The following is a 21,709-nucleotide window of genomic DNA, read 5'->3' on the forward strand; positions in this document are numbered from 1 at the left end:
ACCTCTTGTTTCATTCACTGATATGAGTGTCACTGGAATTTATTACCCATGGGCGGCACGGTGGCACAGTGGTTAGCACGGTTGCCTCACAGCGCCAGGGAACTGGATTCGATTCCCAGCTCGGGTCACCGACTGTGTGGGGACTGCACATTCTCCCCGTGTCTGCGTGGGTTTCCTCCGGGTACTGGTTAGGTGGATTGACCATGCTAAATTCTCCCTCAGTGCACCCAAACAGGTGCCAGAGTGTGGCGACTAGAGGATTTTCATAGTAACTTCATTGCAGTGTTAATGTAAGCCTTACTTGTGACACAAATAAATAAACTTAAAACCATCCTTAGTTGTCCTGCAGGTGGGAGGTGGTGGTGAGCTCATAACCTTGCAGTCCGGGTGGTAAGAGTGCTCCCACAGTGCTGCTAGGTACGGAATTCTAGGATTGTGATCCAGAGAAGATTTAGGAATGGCAGTATATGTCCAAGTCGGAATGGTCTGTGACCTCACAAGGGTCACTTTAACGGAAATTCTGGAGCAGACCTGGGCAAACTACAGTCCTCAGGCAACATCTGGCCCACAGGAACTTCTGCCCAGGATTATACCAGGGAAGTACAGAATCACAGAATCCCTGCAGTGCAGAAGGAGACCATTCAGCCCATCGAGTCTGTACCGACCACAATCCCACCCAGGCCCTATTCCCGTAACCCCACATATTTACCATTAATCCTCTGTCACTAGGGTCAATTTACCATGGCCAATCAACCTAACCCGCACATCTTTGGACTGTGGAAGGAAACCGGAGCACCCGGAGGAAACCCATACAGACACGGGGAGAATGTGCAAACTCCACGCAGACAGTAACCCAAGCTGGGAATCGAACCCGGGTCCCAGGCGCTGTGAGGCAGCAGTGCTAACCACTGTGCCACCGTGCCGCCCTAAGTAAGCACAGTAAATGTGTGAAACAGATTTAAAATACAAAATAACTGAGAAACATCAGGGCATTCCTTTTGAAAACGTTACTTGCCCCACACACACACACACACACATGGGCACACATACGCACACATACGCGTGTGCACACACACACATATACACGCACACACATACGCCCACACACACATATACACACACACGCGCGCACACACACGCACATGCGTGCACGCACACACACACACACACGTGTGTGATGCTCTGGATCTCAGAATGTAGTCCCCAATCATAATACAGATGAATGGTGGTTGCTTAGAGATCAGGACATGTTCTTACTGTAGGGTTTCAACTGGAGTTCAAGCATTGAGTACACATCAAAAAGTGTAGCACTCACCCCCCGACCTCCTCATCTATAAGGACCACCTGTCTGCCCCATTTCCAAAACTCCAATGTTCCTGGCAGAGTTTAAGGGAAGTGGGGGGAACAAGAGAAAGCAGCTAAAGGTCGGCCCTGTCACTGCATTTACTGCGCGCAGGTGAAAAAGGACAGTGATGTAATTGAAAACCAATTAAATGGATTAATAACAGGTGTTCGCTAACATGGCATCGGGTCAGAAGCAAAACCAGTGTAAAGGGAAAGCGCACAGAGACATCATTACTGCAGTGCTTCAAATGACCTGGAAGGAGGGATAGACGGACTTGGGAAGCGGGGGTAGAATGTACTATCGCCAAATTTGCAGACAACACTAAAATAGGTGGGAAAGCAGGTTGCAATGAGGAAATAAGAAATTTGCAAATGTGTATGAATAGGTTAGGTGAGTGGGGCAAAATTAGAATTTAACATGGATAAATGTGAGGTCATCCATTTTGGTCAGAGGAATAAAAAGGCGGCTTATTATCTAAATGGAGAGAAAATTCAAAATGCTTCAGTGCAGCGGGATCTGGGTGTCCGCGTGCATGAATCGCAGGAAGTTAGTATGAGGGTACAGCAGGTAATGTAGAAGACAAATGGAATTTTATTGCTAATGGAATAGAGTATAAAAGCAGGAAGGTGCTGTTGAAACTGTATAAGGTATTGGTGAGATTGCATCTGGAGTACTAAGCATTGTTTTGGCCTTCTTACTTGAGGAAGGATGTAAATGTATCAGAGACGGTTCAGAGAAGGTTCACTAGACTGATTCAAGGGATGAAGGACTTGTCTTATGAAGAGATATTGAATAGTTTAGGCCTATACTCGCTGGAGTTTAGAAGAATGAGAGGAGGTCCAATTGAGGTCTATAAGATGCTAAAGGGGATTGGTAGGGTCGACATAGAGTGGATGTTTCCCCTTGTTGGACATTCTAGAATGAGAGACAATAGTTTTAGGCTAAGGGGTTGGCAGATTTAAAACAGAAATGAGGAGGAACTACTTCACTCACAGGGTCTTTGAGTGAATCTGTGGAATTCTCTAGCCCAGGGTGCAGTGGACGCCGGAACGTAAAACACATTTAAAGAACAAAGGACAAAGAAAAACACAGCACAGGAACAGGCTCTTCAGCCCTCCAAGCCTGCGCCGATCATGATACTTGCCTAAACTAAAACTGTATGCACTTACAGAGTCCGTATCCTTCCATTCCCATCCTAAGGAGGAGATAGATAGATTTTTAATTAGTAGCAGGATGAAGGATTATTGGGAGTGTGCAGAAAGGTGGACAACCTTCTAATTCCTCTCCCCGCCGATGCTACCTGACTGACCCAGTGTTGCCCGTATTTAGGCATTTTTAATTCTAGACTGAACCTCAAGTGTTGACTCTGACAGGTTCACAATAAGCAAACAAAAAGAAAACAAAAAGGAAGTCGCTTTGTCATTGAACTGATGATTACCATGGCAACATTGTGGGAAAACAGAATGTCGGGTTCCACGTGTAAATAGACAATACCTCACTGCCATCTCGCTCATCAATTCCACCATCTCAAAATGATCAGAATGCACATTCGGCATCCAACACTAACTCAATATTCAGGAGACTGAATCCATTGTCCGTGGTCATAAACTCTGTTTCCCAACCGTTGGTCCCAGCTCCCACCCTGGTAAGCCTCTGAGGATTAACCAGATCATTCATAAGCTTGATCTCACATTTTAAGCCAGAGATAAATCTCCGACCATCACCAAGCCCACCACTTCCAGATCAGGTCAATCATCAAATTCTGTCCCTACGTGGAATCATAGAATCCTGACCATGTAGAAGGAGGCCATTGGGCCCCATGATGTCTGCACCAACACCCAGACAGAGCATCCCCGTCCAGGCCCTATCCCCATAACCCCACGTATTTACCCGATTAATCCCCCCCCTAACCGCCACATCTTTGAACAAAGGGGCAATTTAGCATGGCCAATCCACCTAACCTGCACATCTTTTTGGACTATGGGAGGAAACCCACGCAGACACGGGGAGAAAGTGCAAACTCCACACAGACGGTGACCTGAGGCCAGAATCGAACCCGGGTCCCTGGCGCTGTGAGGCAGCAGTGCTAACCACTGTGCCAACGTGCCACCCTCTTCACCTCATCGGCTACTGAAACCCTTTATCTGTGCCCCTGTGAACTCCAAACTTAACTATTGCAAAACAGTCCCGGATGCCCTCCTACATTTCACCCTCCCTAAACATAAGCTTATCCAGAGCTCAGCTGCCTGAATCCTAACTGTGTCGCAAGTCACCGCGTGGTCGCTGACCAACATTGGTTTCCAGTTGATCTGCGCCACAATTTAAAAATCCTCGGCCTTGCATTCAAATCCCTCATGACATGTCCCTTACCTCTACCGGCCCTGGGCATCTGCGTTCTTCCACTGGCCCTAGGCCCTGGGTATCTGCGTTCTTCCAATTCTGGCCCTTTGCGCATCCCTGATTTTAACCTCTCCATCATGGTGGCTGTGTCTTCAGCTGCTGGGGCCCTAAGTGCTGGAGTTCTTCCCTGAGACCTTTCTGCCTCTCCACCAATCTTTCCTCGCCTTCAAGCCTAACTCTGTGGCTCAGCTTTCAGCCATCTGTACCCTAATCTCTGCCCATGTGGCTCAGTGTCAAGCTTTGCTTGGTAACACTGAAGCACCTTGGGACAATTTTGCTACTTTCCAGGCACTACGTAAATGCAAGTTGTTGGGACTGTTGGTAACCACAGAAAACCTGCCCTGTGCAGAAAGCCCGATGGATAAAAGTTTAATTGTTCTGAGAACTTTTTTTTTTGGATTGAGGTGCAGAATTTAATGTTTGTGATATTTGAAGTATTGATTTGATTTGATTTATTATTGTCACATGTATTGGGATGTGGTGAACAGTATTTTTTCTTGCGCGCTATACAGGCAAAGCATACCGTTCATAGAGTACATAGGGGAGAAGGAAAGGAGAGGATGCAGAATGTAATGTTACAGTCATAGCAAGGATATAGAAAAAAGGTAAGTCCATTCAAAATTCTGATGGCAGTATATTAGTTGGACTTACGTTTTTTTGTGTGCGCTGGTGCACTGGACTAAATAATTTTCTTCCAAACGTCTGTTTATCCCACAGCTATCTACCGGCGGTGTGTAACAGGCATTAATGGATCACACTAAAGCAGTACAACAGCTGGAAGTATTGTTAACACTGGAATGTTGATATTGCCACAATATTTCAGTAGGTGGCAGCAGAGGATCACAGGCCAGAGATTGTACAAAGCCAAGCACTGGGAGTGCTGCTGCTCGACAACCCTGATGTGGAGATGCCGGCGTTGGACTGGGGTAAACACAGTAAGAAGTCTCACAACACCAGGTTAAAGTCCAACAGGTTTATTTGGTAGCACAAGCCACTAGCTTTCAGAGCGCTGCCCCTTCACCAGGTGAGTGGGAGTGATTTTGTGAGCGTAAGAAATCATAGAAACCCTACATGCAGAAAGAGGCCATTTGGCCCATCGGGTCAGCACCGAGCACAACCCCACCCAGGCCCTACCCCCATATCCCTACATATTTACCCACTAATCCCTCTAACCTACGGACACTAAGGGGCAACTTTTTAGCACGGCCAATCAACCTAACCCGCACATCTTTGGACTGTGGGAGGAAACCGGAGCACCCGGAGGAAACCCACGCAGACACGGGGAGAACGTGCAAACTCCACACAGACAGTGATCCAAGCCGGGAATTGAACCGGGGTCCCAGGCACTGTGAGGCAGCAGCGCCACCATTCCGCTATATGTGATCCTGCAAAGCTCTGTTGAGAAAGCCGATTTATAAAACCCTCGCTCGTTATGCAAAGGCAGGAAAGTCTCTCTATAAAGTTCTTTTTCCTTTCTGATAAAGTTAACAATAAATTTTAACAGGAGTGTTTCAGGTGATAGCAAAAAATTTACATAACCCCTGCAAGACATGACCGTTGCCAGCAGTGCTGTACTTTTAATCAGCCTCCATTGGCGTGCAACATTTAGATATTTCCAACGATGCAAATTTAAAAACAAGCCAATGTATCGCTAACGATGCAAAACTGAGAAGAAACACTTGTGAATAAACGTTTAAACAAATTTTCTCTTAAAAATATTTCTCAATGTTTTTATTTCTTCCGCTTTGGAAAGTTTATTTAACAAACTGTAACCTATGTGTGACCACTAGAATGGTTGAGTATCGTATACACCCTCAAGACACACATAGAAATCATAGAATCATAGAAACCCTACAGTGCTGAAGGAGGCCATTCGGCCCATCGAGTCTGCACCGACCACAATCCCAATAAGAAGTCTTTTCATGAGTCAGAGCAGACAGTGCTAATGGAGAGAGCAAGTCTCTAGCACACTTGTGAACTGCGAAGGATTCCAGCCATCAACCCCCGGTGATATGGCCGCGTGAGGGAACCATGGTTCACAAAAGAGGTGGAATGTCTTGTGAAAAGGAAGAGGGAAGCTTATGTAGGGATGAGGAAACAAGGTTCAGATGGCTCGATTGAGGGTTACAAGTTAGCAAGGAATGAGCTGAAAAAGGGGCTTAGGAGAGCTAGGAGGGGGCATGAGATGTCCTTGGCGGGTCGGATCAAGGAAAACCCCAAGGCTTTTTACTCTTATGTGAGGAATAAAAGAATGACCAGGGTGAGGTTAGGGCCGGTCAAGGACAGTAGTGGGAACTTGTGTATGGAGTCAGTAGAGATAGGAGAGGTGATGAATGAATACTTTTCTTCAGTGTTCACCAAGGAGAGGGGCCATGTTTTTGAGGAAGAGAAGGTGTTACAGGCTAATAGGCCGGAGGGAGTAGATGTTCGGAGGGAGGATGTACGAGCAGCTTTGAATAAACTGAAGGTCGATAAGTCCCCTGGGCCTGATGAAATATATCCTAGGATTCTTTGGGAGGCAAGGGATGAGATTGCAGAGCCTTTGGCTTTGATCTTTGGGTCCTCACTGTCCACGGGGATGGTGCCAGAGGACTGGAGAGTGGCGAATGTTGTTCCTCTGTTTAAGAAAGGGAATAGAAATGATCCTGGTAATTATAGACCGGTTAGTCTTACTTCGGTGATTGGTAAGTTGATGGAAAAGGTCCTTAGGGATGGGATTTACGACCATTTAGAAAGATGCGGATTCATCCGGGATAGTCAGCACGGATTCGTGAAGGGCAAGTCGTGCCTCACAAATTTGATTGAATTTTTTGAGGAGGTAACTAAGTGTGTTGATGAAGGTAGGGCAGTTGATGTCATATACATGGATTTTAGTAAGGCGTTTGATAAGGTCCCCCATGGTCGGCTTATGATGAAAGTAAGGAGGTGTGGGATAGAGGGAAAGTTGGTCGATTGGATAAGTAACTGGCTATCTGATCGAAGACAGAGGGTGGTGGTGGATGGAAAATTTTCGGACTGGAGGCAGGTTGCTAGTGGAGTGCCACAGGGATCAGTGCTTGGTCCTTTGCTATTTGTGATTTTTATTAATGACTTAGAGGAGGGGGCTGAAGGGTGGATCAGTAAATTTGCTGATGACACCAAGATTGGTGGAGTAGTGGATAAGGTGGAGTGCTGTTGTAGACTGCAAAGAGACATAGATAGGATGCAAAGCTGGGCTGAAAAATGGCAAATGGAGTTTAATCCTGATAAATGTGAGGTGATTCATTTTGGTAGGACTAATTTAAATGTGGATTACAGGGTCAAAGGTAGGGTTCTGAAGACTGTGGAGGAACAGAGAGATCTTGGGGTCCATATCCACAGATCTCTGAAGGCTGCCACTCAAGTGGATAGAGCTGTGAAGAAGGCCTATAGTGTGTTAGCTTTTATTAACAGGGGGTTGGAGTTTAAGAGCCGTGGGGTTATGCTGCAACTGTACAGGTCCTTGGTGAGATCACATTTGGAATATTGTGTGCAGTTCTGGTCACCTCACTATAAGAAGGATGTGGAAGCGCTGAAAAGAGTGCAAAGGAGATTTACCAGGATGCTGCCTGGTTTGGAGGGTAGGTCTTATGAGGAAAGGTTGAGGGAGAACAAAGAACAAAGAACAATACAGCACAGGAACAGGCCCTTCGGCCCTCCAAGCCCGCGCCGCTCCCTGGTCCAAACTAGACCATTCTTTTGTATCCCTCCATTCCCACTCCATTCATGTGGCTATCTAGATAAGTTGGAGCTAGGGCTGTTCTCTCTGGAGCGGAGGAGGTTGAGGGGAGATTTAATAGAGGTTTATAAAATGATGAAGGGGATAGATAGAGTGAACGTTGAAAGACTATTTCCTCGGGTGGATGGAGCTATTACAAGGGGGCATAACTATAGGGTTCATGGTGGGAGATATAGGAAGGATGTCCGAGGTAGGTTCTTTACGCAGAGAGTGGTTGGGGAGTGGAATGGACTGCCTGCAGTGATAGTGGAGTCAGACACTTTTGGAACATTTAAGCGGTTATTGGATAGGCACATGGAGCACACCGGGATGATAGGGAGTGGGATAGCTTGATCTTGGTTTCAGACAAAGCTCGGCGCAACATCGTGGGCTGAAGGGCCTGTTCTGTGCTGTACTGTTCTATGTTCTATATGGCTGCTGTAATGGTCTATGCCAAGTAGAATCATCTTGCGAATTTGCACCTACATGCAGTGTTTCTCTACATTTAATCCGCTGCAGAATTATTACCGCGCCATTTGGCAGAGAGCTCAGAAACACTTTTAAATCAGGGTGACACAGCTTTAAAAAGTGGCAAGATGTAGCCAGACTATTGATCGCGCAGTAGGTCAGGTGAGGCGGTGGGGGGAATCTCTCTCATCCTCGCTCATCTTTTACTGGATTCATTTTAAGATCCATCCATCAAGAGACCGTTCCGTGAATGAGCTCACTCATCGGCCGGGATGAAATCCAACTATTTTATGTTGAGTGATACAGCACTAATAAACGTACCTTTAAAAGGTTGGGAAGAAGAACAAGCAAATGGCACTGCCTGATTTATAACTGCAAGCGGGAAAGAAACCTTGAACTCTCCCATTTATTCAGGGTTGGAAATCACTGTTAAATTAATGAAACTCTACCAATTTCCCTTTGTCCTTGTTGTAACAAAGGCGTCAACTCCTTGTCTTTGATGTAACTTCTAACACTGACATGGTTCTAGAGTTCTTCATCTTAATAGAGCGTCCATGTTGATAGTGTACAGGAACAATGAGATCTGGAGTGGAGATCTTTAAGGTGTGAGTGAAGGTCGGGGATTTAAACAAAAATATGAAATGTAAACAGTAATCCTGGAGCAGTCATTTTAAACAAAATAAGATTATTGAAGTTGGAAACCTGTTTGGATACAGTTGGAATATTTCATACAACTTCAAGGATTTCTGCACGAGGCAATTTTTTTAACCAATAAATGATCTCTGAAGGCAGAAAGGCAGGTTAACATGATGGTGAAAAAGGCATATGGCACACTCGCCTTTATCAATCGGGGTATAGATTACAAAAGCAGAGAGGTCATGTTGGAGTTGTATAGAACTTTGGTGAGGCCACAGCTGGAGTACTGTGTGCAGTTCTGGTCGCCACATTGTAGGAAGGACATGAACGCACTGGAGGGGGTGCAGAGGAGATTCACCAGGATGCTGCCTGGGATGGAGCATTTAAGTTATAAAGAGAGGTTGGATAGGCTTGGGTTGTTTTCTCTGGAGCAGAGAAAACTGAGAGGCGACCTGATTGAGGTGTACAAGATTATGAGGGGCATGGACAGGCTGGATAGGGAGCAGCTGTTCCCCTTAGTTGAAGGGTCAGTTACGAGGGGACACAAGTTAAAAGTGAGGGGTGGGAAGTTGAGGGGGGATTTGAGGATGGTGATGGTCTGGAATGTGCTGCCTGGGAGGGTGGTGGAGGCGGGATGCCTCACATCCTTTAAAAAGTACCTGGATGAGTACTTGGCATGCCATAACATTCAAGGCTATGGGCCAAGTGCTGGCTAGTGGGATTAGGTGGGGCCTTTCATGCGTTGGTGCGGACTCGATGCACTGTAGTATTGTGTGGTTCAGTGATTCTGTGAAATGGCATCACAGGTAAGGCCAACAGTTACTGCCCTTAAGAACCACTGCTGTTCACGGTGCTTTTTTCCTGTAACAGTTTAATCGAACTAAGTGCCTTGCTAGGTCATTATTTTATTCATTTACAGGACATGGCTGGTTAGACCAGCATTTATTGCCCATCCCTAGTTGCCCTTGAGAAGGTGGTGGCAAGCTGCCTTCTTGAACTGTTGTGGTGCAGGTATACCCACAGAGTTCGAGGATTTTGACCCAGCCACAGTGAAAGAACAGCAATATATTCCCAAGTCAGGATGGTGAGCGACTTGGAAGGGAACCTCCAGTGATGGTGTTCCCAGGTATCTGCTGCTCTTGTCGTTCTAGATGGTAGCAGTCCTGGGTTTGGACGGTGCTGTCTAAGGAACCTCGGTGAGTTCCTGCAGTGCATCTTGTAGATGGTACGCATGGCTGCCACTGTTTGCCGGTGGTGAATGGTCTGTATGTTTGTGGAAGGGGTAGCAATCAAGTGGGCTGCTTTGTCCTGGATGGTGTGCAGCTTCCTGAGTGTTGTTGGAACTGCACTCATCCAGGCAAGTGGGGAGTATTCCATCACACATCTAACTTGTGCCTTGCAGATGGTGGACAGGCTTTGGGAGTCAGGAGGTGAGTTACTCACTGCAGGATTCCTAGCCTTTGACCTGCTCTGATAGCCACAGTATTTATATGGCTAGTCCAGTTCAGTTTCTGGTCAATTGTAACACCCAGGATATTGACAGTGGGGAATTCAGCAATGGTAATGCCATTGAATGTCAAGGAGTAATGGTTAGATTCTCACTTGTTGAAGATGGCCATTGCCTGACACTTGTGTGGCGTGAATGTTACTTGCCACTTGTCAGCCCAAACCTGGATATTGTACTTGTCTTTCTGCATTTGAACATGGGCTGCTTCAGTATCTAAGGAGTCGCAAATGATGCTGAACATTGTGTAATCATCGGCGAACATTCCCACTTCTGACCTTATGACCTGATGTCAAGGACAGATACTCTCACCTCACCTGTGGAGTTCAGCTGTTTTGTCCATGTTTGAACCAAGGCTGTAATGAGGTCAGGAGCTGAGTGACCCTGGCACAAAACCCAAACTGGATGTCACTGAACAGGTTATTGCTGAGTAGGTGCTGCTTGATAGCACTGTCGATGACCCCTTCCATTACTTTACTGATGATCGAGAGTAGACTGATTGGGTGGGAATTGGCCAGGTTGGATTTGTCCTGTTTCTTGTGTACAGAGCATAACTGGGCAATTTTCCACATTGTTGGGTAGATGCTAGCATTGTGGCTGTACTGGAACAGCTTGGCTAGAAGCATGGCAAGTTCTGGAGTACAAGTCTTTTGCACTATTGTTGGAATATTGTCAGGGTCCATTCCCTTGTCAATATCCAATGGCTTCAGCAGTATATTGATATCACATGGAATGAATCAAATTGGCTGGAGACTGACATCTGTGATGCCGGGGACCACTGGAGGAGGCCGAGATGGATCATCTACTCGGCACTTCTGGCTGAAGATTGTTACGAATGCTTTAGCCTTATCTTTTGCATTGATGTGCTGGGCTCCTCCATCATTGAGAACGAGGATATTTGTAGAGCCTCTTCCATCACCATTCACGACTGGATGTAGCAGGGCTGCAGAATTTAGATCTGATCCATTGGTTGTGGGATTGCTTGGCTCTGTCACTTGCTGTTTATGCCGTTTGGCATGCAAGTATTCCTGTTTTGTAGCTTCATTTTTAGGTTTGCCTGGTATTGCTCCTGGCACGCCCTCCTGGCTTGGTGGTAATTGTACAGTGGGGTATACGCTGGGCCATGAGGTTTCAGATTGTGGTTTAGTACAATTCTGTTGCTGCTGGTCCACAGCACCTCCTGGATGCCCAGCTTTGAGCCGCTAGATCTGTTCGAATTCTATCCCATTTAGCTCAGTGATAGTGCCACACAGCATGATGGAGGACAACCTCAATTTGAAGACGGGACTTTGTCTCTGCAAGGACTATGCGCTGGCCACTCCTACCGATAGTCACGGACAGATGCACCTGCGGCAAGCAGGTTGGTTAGGTTGAGCTTCAAGTATGTTTTTCTATCTTGTTGGTTCCCTCTGCACCTGCCGCAGTGCCAGTCTGGCAGCTTTGTCCTTTAGGACCCAGCCAGCTCGGTGGTACTAAGGAGCCACTCTCGGTGACATTGAAGTCCCTCACCCAGCGTACATTCTGCGCCCTTGCCACCCTCAGTGCTTCCAAGTGGTGTTCAACATGCAGGAGCACTGATTGGTCAGCTGAGGGGGGATGGTGAGTAGTAATCAACAGGAGGTTTCCTTGCCCGTGTTTGACCTGATGCCATGAGATATCATGGAGTCCAGAGTTGATGTTCAGGACACATAGGGCAACTCCGTCCCAACTGTATTCCACTGTGCCACCACCTCTGCTGGGTGTACCCTGCTGGCGATACAGGATATACCCAGGAATGGTGATGGTGGTGTCTGGGACATTATCTGTAAGGTATGATTCTGTGAGCATGACTATGTCAGACTGCTGCTTGACTTAATTTTGGCACAAGCCCCCAGATGCTGGCAAGGAGGATCCTTATCACGGTTCAACAGGGCTTGGTTTGCCATTGCCATTTCCAGTGTCTAGGTTGATGCCGGGTGGTCCGTCCAGTTTCATTCCTTTTTGCTCCATTTGTAGCGGTTGAATACCATTGAGTGGCTTGCTTGGCCATTGCAGAGGGTGGTTAAGAGTTAGCCACATTGCTGTGGCTCTGGAGTCACATGTAGGCCAGACCAGGTAAGCACAACAGATTTCCTTCTCTAAAGAACATTAGTGAACCAGATGGATTTTTACGACAATCGCCAATGGTTTCATGGTCATCAGTAGATTCTTAATTCCAGATATTTATTGAATTCAAATTCCACCATGGCGGGATTCAAACCCGGGTCCCCAGAGTATGACCCTGGGTCTCTGCGTTACTAGTCCAGCGACAATACCACTACGCCACTGCCTCCCCCTGTAAACTACATTGCTGTGGATCTGGAGTCATGGCTAATACTGAGAGTGCCATGATCCCATTGAATGGTGGTGCAGGGCTGAATGGCCTACTCCTGCACCTACTGCCTATGTTTCTACAGGTCGACTAGATTTCCTCCTTAGGGTGACATTGAGGAACCAAGTGGGTTTTCCTGACAATCCAGCAACTTGATGATCATTATTAATGAGACCAGCATTTTATTCCAGATTTATCAGTGGAATATAAAGCACTGCAGCTGCCATCGAGAGATTTGAACTCATATCTCCAGAGGCATCAGTCCAGGCTTCTGGATTGCTAGTCCGGTTGTTCTTAAGTTTACCTTCACACACGCACGCACACACGCACGCACACACATTTTTCCTTTTGGGGAATAGTAGGGAAGTGGTGGAAGGAATCCTGAGCTGATTATCACCTCATTAAACCATGTTATGAATGCTCCTTCCATGACCAACAAGTCCTGGCATTGGACTTGTACCTGGAGCTTCCATTCCAGAGGTAGGTACGCTACCACTGAGCCACAAGACCTTCTACTAGTACAGCAACATTGCCACAATGCTATTGTCCCCATATACATTGCGCAATCTCTCAGACAGCTGAAGGTTCAATGCCCCGATTTTCTAATAAGCGTGTTACAAATGTGAGACTTGTGTTTTAATCTGCCTCTTCTAATTTCAGTAAAAAGAAATGTCCTGGAATGGGGTAAATAATGATTAGACTGTGCTCTGTCCAGGTACAGGAGCCTGTGATTTGGTTGTCATGGTGACAGAAGTCCAGGCTGAAACCCATAGAGACTTGAGTGCTAGCTTTTGCACTTTGACACCAATGAGGTGGTCTTGCTGGATATAAACTCTTTGTGGGGGGAGGGATGGGGGGCAGGGGCGGGGTGGGGGGGGGGCGACCTTACAAAAACAATTCTAAGTGCCGAATGAGCGTGAAAACGGGAGAGTTTCAGATCGGTTTTTTGGGCTAGTTTGAAAATGCAATCTTATGGCACTTTATGCAAAAAATGCATAATTTGATTCCTGCCAGCAGGAGGAGAGGGAGGGGCCTAAGCTCGCCGGAAAGCCAGCTGCTCATACAATTACGCATGTCAGGCACCATCCCCCTGGATATGGCCTATGTTCGCTGGCTTCTCTGGCCGATGACCCCCACCTGGCCCAGTCTATTGCTGGCCGAACCCCCTCCCCCGACTCCCAGCCCAGTTGATCACCGCCTGAAACTGCCTCCCCTCCTTGGTACAGACCATCACCACCTGAACACCACCCCCCACCCTTGGCCTGATCGATCGCCACCTGACCACCCTCCCCCTCGCCACCCACTCCCGGCCCAGTTGACCACCGATGGGCAGTGAAAGGTGGGCACTGCCTTCTCTGTCTCTGATTTCTCAGGGGGCTTTAATGGCCTCTGGTCCCACCGCTGGTGCCACCACATCAAATCCCTGCTGATGGGGCCCATACGTGAGGACCTTCACCGGCAAGGCCGCTAAGGCAAGTGAGCCCGGACAATAGCCTCCCGAGCTCGCTAATTATAATTAAGTTCAATTGAAAATATATTTAAATATTGAAATCAGCCTTCTGCCCTTTTTGGGCATGAGGCTGATCCTGCGGGATATCTGGGCCTGGTAAGATTGCGAAAGGTGAGAAATCAGACACAAACCTGATTTTCCGCCTCTTGTGCGATCTTACTGCTCGCTCCACCCATTGACTGGCGGGACAAGAAGGTAAGATCGCCGCCTTGGACTCAGACGGACAAAAATTATCTAGAGAGGAAGAGTGGAAATATAACTCTAAAGTTGTGAACAAGGTATAGTGAAAATTGACTAAAATTAGACCAGGAATGATCGGTCATGGGAATGAAGGTACACTCAAAAGATCGGGGTGGGGAGAGGGTGGAAATCTTACCAAAAATTCTAAGTGCTGAACGAGCATGAAAACGAGAGAGAATTGCAGCCATTTTTGGGCAAGTTTTCAGATACGGTCTTATGCCACCTAGTGCCAAAAAAGAGCCAAAGTGTGATTCATGCCAGTAGGGGGAGTGGATAGAGTCTATACACGCTGGAAAGCCAGCTGATCACCGTTAGAGGGCGCCATTGTGCATGTGCCGATCTCTCAGCATTCTGTGTAAAGTGCACATAGAACACTGAAGATCTGTCACTCCGCACACCCTCCCGGATATCACCCTCCTCACCCCCCACCCACCACCCCTCCCTCCCCAGATATTGTCCCCCGCCCCCCTCCCCTCCTCACCCCACCACCGGTGACTGACATGGCAGGCCAGTAAGAAAATTAGATTCTGGGATGTTTCAACACAGTAGGTAGTGGAACATTGCTATAATTGGTTGCCAAATCAGCATTATCATGAGAGAAACAAACATGTTTTGAAGCAATTCCTTCATTTTTACTATTTTTAGGGCACAAAATACTTTACAATAAAATGGCTACTGAAGCATGTATAAGATAATTGGATAAATATTTGAAAATGAAGAATATAGACAATGAGCTACATAAGTGAAGTTCCATTATTGAGCTATAGAAGAGCCAGCACTATTCAATTCCAGCTGGGTCACATGGCCCTTTGCTTTAATGTAACTTATATGGGTTACATGACTTACATATTCAATGAAAGCTCACCCCAGAGTATGTTTTTTATTAGTTCACGGGATGTGGGCATCGTTGGCTGGGCTGGCATTTATTGCCCATCCTGAGGGCCATTAAGAGTCAACCACACCTTGCCGTGGATCTGGAGTCACATGTCAGGCAGACCAGGGAACAATGGCAGATTTCCTTCCCTGAAGGACATTAGTGAACCAGATGGGGCCTAATCAAAATATACCACCAAGTATGTTCATGGCACAGTCTTCAGAATCTTTTCAAACCCATGCAGACATGCTAAGTTTAAGTTTCTTTATTAGCGTCACAAGTAGGCTTAATTAACACTGTAATGAAGTTACTGTGAAAATCCTCTAGTCGCCACACTCCGGCGCCTGTTCGGGTACACTGAGGGAGAATTTAGCACGGCCAATGCACCTAACCAGGACATCTTTCAGACTGTGGGAGGAAACCCACGCAGACACAGGGAGAACAGACAGTGACTCAAGCCAGGAACTGAACTTGGGTCCTTGGCGCTGTGAGGCAGCAACCACTGTGCCACCGTGCCGCCACCTCCTGATTACGGAGAAAAAGAAAATCTCACGTTCAACATTCCCTCCGTCATGACTTGGAAGTTCCAGCGCATGTGCAGCCATGAAAAAATATAGAGGCCATGCCCTGAAACAAATCACCCATTCACTCAAAAAACAAATTAGAAGGTACATAGAATCATAGAATCCCTACAGTGCAGAAGGAGGCCTTACTCAGGCCTAACACCTCCCACCCCTCCCCCCATCCTATCCCTGGCCCTATCCCCGTAATCCTATTTTACCAGGGCTAATCCATCTTACCTACACATTTTTGAACATTAAGGGGCAATTTATCATGGCCAATCTACCTAACCTACACATATTTGTACACTAAGGGTGTGTTATCATGGCCAATACACCAAACCTGCACATCTTGGGACACTAAGGGGCAATTTAGCAAGGCCAATCCATCAAATCTGCACATCTTTGGACTGTGGGAGGAAAGTAGGGCACCCGTTGGAAACCAACGCAAACATGGTGAGAAGGGCGGCATGGTGCCACATTGGTTAGCACTGCTGCCCCCCAGCCCCAGGGACCTGGGTTCGATTCCTGGCTTGGGTCACTGTCTGTGCGGAGTTTGCACATTCTCCCCATGTCCGCGTGGGTTTCCTCCGGGTGCTCCGGTTTCTTCCCACACTCCAAAGATGTGCGGGTTAGGTTGATTGGCCATGCTAAATTGCCTTTTAGTGTCCTGGGATGCGTAGGTTAGAGGGATTAGCGGGGTAAATATGTGTTGGGGAAAGGGCCTGGGTGAGATTATTGTCAGTGCAGACCCGATGGGCCGAATGGCTTCCGTCTGCACTGTATGATTCAATGATTCTAAAAGCAAACACCAGCATTACATTTTAACTCAAGGGGCGGGATTTTCAGGCTGCGCTTATCCCGAAACCAGAAAATCCTGCCCAAGGTCAACGGACCTTTCCATGGTCTGCCCCTCCCCAGCTACGATTGGCGGAATGGGAAAATTCGCCCCACAACACTTACCTCAAGACACCCTTTCTCTATGACCGTAAGGCTACATTCTGAACCCTCTACTTTCCTTCTCTATGAACGAGGGTGACGAAGATGATTGATGAGGGTAGGGCAGTGGATATTGTCTACATGGACTTCAGTAAGACCTTTGACAACGTCCCTCATGGCAGACTGTTGCAGAAGGTGAAGTTGCATGGGATCAGAGGTGAGCTTGCAAAGTGGATACAAAACTGGCTCGGTCAAAGAAGTCATGATGTGGAGATGCCGGCGTTGGACTGGGGTAAACACAGTAAGAAGTTTAACAACACCAGGTTAAAGTCCAACAGGTTTATTTGGTAGCAAAAGCCACACAAGCTTTCGGAGCTCTCCACTCACCTGAAGAAGGGGCTTAGAGCTCCGAAAACTTGTGTGGCTTTTGCTACCAAATAAACCTGTTGGACTTTAACCTGGTGTTGTTAAACTTCTTACTCGGTCAAAGAAGACAGAGGGTAGCAGTGGAAGGGTGCGTTTCTGAATGGAGGGCTGTGACAAGTGGTGTTCCTCAGGGATCAGTGCTGGGACCTTTGCTGTTTGTAATATATATAAATGATTTGGAGGAAAATGTAACTGGATTGGTTAGTAAGTTTGCGGACGACACAAAGGTTGATGGATTTGCGGATAGCGATGAGGACCATCAGAGGATACAGCAGGATATAGATCAGTTGGAGACTTGGCGGAGAGATGGCAGATGGAGTTTAATCCGGACAAATGTGAGGTAATGCATTTTGGAAGGTCTAATACAGATAGGAAATATACAGTAAATGGCAGAACCCTTAAGAGTATTGATAGGCAAAGGGATCTGGGTGTACAGGTACACAGGTCACTGAAAGTGGCAATGCAGGTGGAGAAGGTAGTCAAGAAGGCATACGGCATGCTTGCCTTCATCGGCCGGGGTATTGAGTTTAAAAATTGGCAAGTCATGTTGACGCTTTATAGAACCTTAGTGAGGCCGCACTTGTAATATTCTGGTCGTCACACTACCAGAAGGGTGTGGAGGCTTTGGAGAAGGTACAGAAAAGATTTCCCAGGATGTTGCCTGGTATGGAGGGCATTAGCTATGAGGAGAGGTTGAAGAAACTTGGTTTGTTCTCACTGGAGCGACAGAGGTTGAGGGGAGATCTGATAGAAGTCTACAAAATTATGAGAGGCATGGACAGAGTGGATAGTCAGAAGCTTTTTCCCAGGGTGGAAGAGTCAATTACTAGGGGGCATAGGTTTAAGGTGCGAGGGGCAACGTTTAAAGGAGATGTACGAGGCAGATCTTTTCCACAGAGAGTAGTGGGTGCCTGGAGCTCGTTGCCGGGGGAGGTAGTGGAAGTGGATATGGTAGTGACTTTTAAAGGGCAAGTACATGAATGGGGTGGGAATAGAGGGATATGGTCCCCGGAAGGGTAGGGGGTTTTAGTTAAGTCGGGCAGCATGGTCGGGCTTGGAGGGCCGAAGGGCCTGTTCCTGTGCTGTAATTTTCTTTGTTCTTTGTTCTTTGTTCAAAGCACTTCGCTTCTGGTGCAAGCTCAGAAAGTTTACCTTGAAACTGTTTGCTCCGACTTAGCACAACTGAGCAATTTAAATCCAACTAATGGTTTCAATTTGAATTGGGAAACCTGCTCTCGAGGAAGGCAGGTGATTGGTCTCGAGGGTGTCGGCTGTGAGGAGAGGTTGAATAAACTGGGTTTGTTTTTACTGGAAAGACGGAGGCTGAGGGGAGACCTGATAGAGATCTACAAAATTATGAGAGGCACAGACAGGGTGGATAGTCAGAGGCTTTTTCCCAGGGTGGGAGTGTCAATTACCAGGGGGCACAGGTTCAAGGTGAGAGGGGGAAAATTTAAGGGAGATGCGTGGGGGAAGTTTTTCACACAAAGAGTGATGGGTGCCTGGAACGTGCTGCCAGAGGAGGTAGTGGAAGCAGGCACATTAGCAACATTTAAGAGGCATCTGTTTGGTACATGAAAAGGGAGGGAATAGAGGGATATGGACCGAGTAAGGGCAAGAAGGTTCTTTTTTCATTTAGTTAGGGCATCATGATCGGCATGGACCTGGAGGGCCGAAGGGCCTGTTCCTGTGCCGTACTTTTCTTTGTTCTTTTTTGTTCTTTGAAATGTAATGAATTAAGAAGTGGCAATTTGCTGTCTTAATGACTAAAGGTGAACCTAGATAGATCTGTAATCGCAAACGGGCGAGCTATGTAAAGGGGAGATGGTGGCGAGCACTGAGAGGTAGTTCGATTTACTGCATACTCAGCTTTACATGCTCATGGCTAAGCTCGGGACAGTTTTGTGACCTCTCGAAAGGAAGTTTTAATATGCAGGGCATTGTAAAGAAATAAAAATAGAAAAAAAGCAAGGAAGCTATCAACAATAGGAAAAGGGGTGTGGGGCAGAAACAGGAACAGCAAACAAATACATGAACCTTAACATACAAGATAAACTGAAACACATTAAAACCAGCCCATTGAAGAGGTAAACAAAGCATGAGAACTTTGACTGAAGTATAAAAACACAATTATAATTAGCAAAACATTTCTTAATTCAACAAAACAAAAGCATCCCTTGTATTTTGGATGGCTTTTGCCCTGCACTATGCTGATGTTATTACTAATGAGGTGGAGTTATTGGATTTATTTATTTTAAGGGGACCCATTATTCCAGATGTTTTTGAGGCAACCTTATGAATCATAGAATTCCTACAGTGCAGAAGATGCTATTCGGCCCATCAGGTCTGCATTGACACTCTGAGAGAATATTTCACCCAGGCCCTTTCCCCTGTCCTATCCCCGTAACCCCACACATTTACCATTGGTAATCCATCTAACCTAGACATCTTGGGACACTAAGGGGCCATTTAGCATGGCCAATTCATCTAACCTGAAGGTCTTTCGGACTCTGGGAAGAAATCCACGCAGAACGTGCAGACACCACACCAACAGTCAACCAAGGAACTGAACCTGGGTTCCTGGAGTCCTGGAGGCAGTAGTGCTAACCCACTATGCCACTGCTTGTAGAAGCCCTTGTAGAATGCATTACTGAATTGCTATGTTAAAGTTTAAAGTTTTTTTAAAGTTTATTTATCAGTCACAAGTAAGGCTTACATTAACACTGCAATGAAGTTACTGTGAAGTTCCCCTAGTTGCCTCAGTCCGGCACCTGTTCAGGTCAATGCACCCTAACCAGAGGTCTTTCAGACTGTGGGAGAAAACCGGAGCACGCAGACATGGGGAGAACGTGCAAACTCTACACAGACAGTGACCCAAGAGGGAGTCGAACCCGGGTCCCTGGCACTGTGAAGCAGCAGTGCTAACCACTGTGCCACTGTGCCACCCCCTTTGAGGAGAATACATTCCCAATTGACTTTCCTTCTCCTTGAGGGTTGAAACTGCGGCCAGACTGGTGTTTAAAGCTCTCTTAGTGATGAGGATTCAAACCAAAAGAGTTGAATCCTTGTCTTGACGTCCGGATATTGCTTTAACATTTTTGGAATCTGCTTTTGCATTTCATTTTGAAATGTGCTCCAAGGATGGGTTGCTGCTTCACTCAGCAATGACTGGGCCAGCTCACAGGTAAAGCTGCAGGGTCACTGTTGCTAGATAAACAGCATCATCAGTAGATGATAGATGTTTAGCCCCGAGATGAGTTGCTGACCACATATCAACACCATCATTATAGAGGGAGTGCAGCGAAGGTTTACCAGGCTGATTCCTGGGATGGCAGGTCTGTCATATGAGGAGAGACTAAGTCGGTTAGGATCATATTCACTGGAGTTTAGGAGAGTGAGAGGGGATCTCATAGAAACTTATAAAATTCTAACAGGGTAGATTCAGAAAGAATGTTCCCGATGGTGGGGGAGTCCTGAACTAGGGGTCATAGTTTGAGGATAAGGGGGTAAACCTTTTAGAACTGAGGCGAGGAGAAATTTCTTCACCCAGAGGGTGGTGAATGTGTGAAATTCACTACCACAGAATGTAATTGAGGCCAAAACATCGTCTGATTTCAAGAAGAAATTAGATATAACTCTTGGGGCTAAAGGGATCAAGGGGGAAGGGGGGGATCAGGATATTGAATTTGATGATCAGCCATGATCAATATGAATGGTAGAGCAGGTTTGAAGGGCCGAATGGCCTACTCCTGCTTCTAATTTCTATGTTTCTAACTCACCCGTTTCCATCTCTGTCACGTCGCCTGACTCACTAAGTTCAACTGGTAATGAAACCCTCAAAGTAACTTTTATTTCCACTAGACCTGACTACTTAACCACACTCCAGACCAGCCACCCGCACAATACCCTCTCTGAACGCGAGGTCATGCAAAACCCCTACCCAGTCCCAATCACCCACCACCCATGTCCTCACTGAACCTACCCTAGCTCCCAGCCAAGCAATGCCACATTAAAAAAATTATCTTCCTTGCTTTCAAATCCCTCCATGGCTTGTGTGCACATCCTCCACCTGACCCACAGCATCTTTGAAATTCCCTCAAGCCCAGTGCTTCCCCTCCGTTTTTACACATGGCACACCTTTAGACTATACAATATTTTGTGGTGCTCCTCCTATTCTCTCCAACACAACTGTCCTCTGGTAAAATCTTTTTATCTCTACAACTTCTAAAACACCAATCTAAGTGCTTGTTGCAATTGTCTTTTGGCCTCAATTTATTCAGCAGGGTAAAGAATATGATAAACCTTGAGGAGATTCACTATCTCCCATTTTTCCTGACCCATAAGATATAGGAGCAGAATGAGGCCATTCAGCCCATCGAGACTGCTCCGCCATTCAATCATGGCTGATAAGTTTCTCAACCCCATTCTCCAGCCTTTTCCCCGTAATATTTGATCCCCTTGCTATCTATCTCTGTCTTAAATACACTCAATGAGCTGGCCTCAACAGTCTTCTGTGGCAGTGAGCTCCATAGATTCTCCACCCTCAGGCTGAAGAAATTCCTCCTCATCTTGGTTCTAAAGGGTCATCCCTTTACTCTGAGGCTGTGCCCTCGGATCCTTGTCTCTCCCACTGATGGAAACATCTTCCCCATGTTCACTCTATCCAGGCCTTTCAGTGTTCTGTAAGTTTCAACGAGATCCCCCCTCATCCCCACAGGTCA

The 21,709-nt window shown here is 46.7% G+C and overlaps 1 protein-coding gene across 1 annotated transcript in view; it reads right to left on the reverse strand.

Moving 5' to 3' along the window:
- LOC144495589 (protein THEMIS3-like) overlaps nt 1-21,709 on the reverse strand; it is a 70,782-nt gene that overhangs the window by 32,438 nt on the left and 16,635 nt on the right. The window lies entirely within an intron of this gene.

This window comes from Mustelus asterias, chromosome 7 (genome assembly GCF_964213995.1).
Source record: "Mustelus asterias chromosome 7, sMusAst1.hap1.1, whole genome shotgun sequence".
Lineage (NCBI taxonomy): Eukaryota > Metazoa > Chordata > Chondrichthyes > Carcharhiniformes > Triakidae > Mustelus > Mustelus asterias.